This window comes from Schistocerca serialis, chromosome 9 (assembly GCF_023864345.2).
Source record: "Schistocerca serialis cubense isolate TAMUIC-IGC-003099 chromosome 9, iqSchSeri2.2, whole genome shotgun sequence".
NCBI classification, from domain to species: domain Eukaryota; kingdom Metazoa; phylum Arthropoda; class Insecta; order Orthoptera; family Acrididae; genus Schistocerca; species Schistocerca serialis.
The window spans coordinates 149,905,378-149,907,680 of NC_064646.1; the positions used below are offsets into that span (position 1 = coordinate 149,905,378).

The window sequence follows — 2,303 nt, forward strand, 5'->3', positions numbered from 1 at the left end:
GAAATACGTAAACTGGCAGAATACAGCACTGCGATCGGCAACGTCTATATAAGACAACAAGTGTGTGGCGCAGTTGTTAGACAGGTTACTGCTGCTACAACAGCAGGTCATCAAGATTTAAATGAGTTTGAACGTGGTGTTATAGTCGGCGCACGAGCGATGGGACACAGCATCTCCGAGGTAGCGACGAAATGGGGACCAACGACGACTGAAGAGAATCGTTCAATGTGACAGAAGCCCAACCCGTCGTCAAATTGCTGCAGATTTGAATTCTGGGCCACCAACAAGTGTCAATGTACAAACCATTCAACGAAAGTTCAGAGATATGGGCTTTCGGAGCCGAAGGCTTATTCGTAACCCGCTGATGACTGCACGACACAAAGCTTTACGCCTCGCCTGGACACATCAACATCGACACTGGACTGTCCATGGCTGGAAACATGTTGCCTGGTAAGACAAGTGTCGTTTAAAATGAAGACAACCTCCTGAATCCATGGACCCTGCATGTCAGAAGGGGACTGTTCAAGCTGACGCAGGCTCTGTAATGGTGTGGGGCGTGTGCAGTTGGAGGGATATGGAACTTCCTGATACGTCTAGATACGACTGACAGGTGACCCGCACATAAGCATCCTGTCTGATCACCTGCGTCCACTCATGTCCATTGTGCATTGCAACGGACTTTGGCAATTATAGCAGGATGTTGAAACCGTTCACGCAACAATCTTATTCAGAGGCTCTCTGGAGAGCATCAGCGGATACACGACGAATCTCTGTACTCGTTTCAGTGTACTCTGCAGCCGAGTACTGCGCACCATGTGGCTAACAGCAAGCATAAAGGACGTGGACATTCATCTCAACGCTGATATGATGATTATAACTGGATGTATAGAGACTACCCATCTGTATTGGCTTCCAACGCTTAGCTATATAGCCCGCCTTCCTTGGAGAGATAGGAAGCCTTGGCGAAGGTATATAGGAAAACTAAACTAAACTAAACTCCTCGCGAACAGGGCATGAAGGCCCAAAGGTACCGACCGGCTGCCGTATCATCCTCAACCCACGGGCGTCACTGGTTGCGGAGGTGGAGGGGCATGTGGTCAGCACACCGCTCTCCAAGCCGTATGTCAGTTTACGAGACCGGAGCCGCTACTTCTCAGTCAAGTAGCTCCTCAGTTTGCCTCAGAAGGACTGAGTGCAGCCCGCTTGCCAAGAGCGCTCGGCAGACCGGATGGTCACCCATCCAAGTGCTAGCCCAGCCCGACAGCGCTTAACTTCGGTGATCTGACGGGAACCGGTATTACCACTGCGGCAAGGCCGTTGGCGGCATATAGGAAAGTAATGAATAATCCTCTACTTTCCATCTACGAGGATATCCCAATATTGGAAACGACTAGACTTCGTTCTAGAAACCCCCCTCTGAGAGTGGCCCAACAACCGCTAGCTACTGACTTGCCCAGAGACAGTAAATGGCACGACAGCTTCACAGATAGTGCCTCCACCAATGATCGCGACCGTGTCAATCCAGTGGAAAGACCTAAGAGCTTTGAACTTTCACGACAGGCGTGAATAAGGCCTAAACAGATTCGGAACGGGATATGGAATACGTGGACGCCAGTAGGGAAAGCTACCCAGTTCTAGCTGTAGCTGTGGGGCTCCAAACCAAACTGTTCAACACATGGTCATGGACTGTGAACGAAGAGCTCATCAGCATTGCCTCCCTCAAGCGCATTGCCAATCTTGACGTCAGAATATGAGAAAATCAAGTTACGTAATTTACCTGCTGTGATATTATGTTTTGTTTTACTTTCTTATTGCATTCTGCATTTCATCTCATTTTACTTGTCTGATTTTGCATCCTTGATTGATATATTTTATATAGTATTTCATCACTGATCACGTAATCATTGTAAATCATGTGTGTAGCGCCATACGCTAAATAAATAAATAAATCAGAAACATCCGGAATAGAAGACTGAGTGGACGAGGATCTTGTGCATGATGTAGAGAATGTAAAGGTCTACACAGTGCCAAATTCCAGTTACAGATCTCATTCCGTTAATGCTGTTCTGTGTTTTCTTGATTATGTGAATTAAGTGATCACGCCATGATAAGCGCTCGTCAAACACAGTAGCTAACAATTTCGCTTTAGACACCATTGGAGAAGTGAGATCTTCGAATATAATGCCAAAGAAAGCACACCTTACAGTTTACTCCAAAACTTCGCTAACCTGAAGGTACTCCTTCCTCAAGTGCTCCTATTTTACTGTATCACAAAAATACTCAAATATACAAAACCCTTTTTC

The 2,303-nt window shown here is 46.7% G+C and overlaps 1 pseudogene; it reads right to left on the minus strand.

Moving 5' to 3' along the window:
• Positions 1–1,204: 1,204 nt before the first annotated feature.
• Positions 1,205–1,322, minus strand: LOC126420032 (5S ribosomal RNA; annotated as a pseudogene).
• Positions 1,323–2,303: the final 981 nt, after the last annotated feature.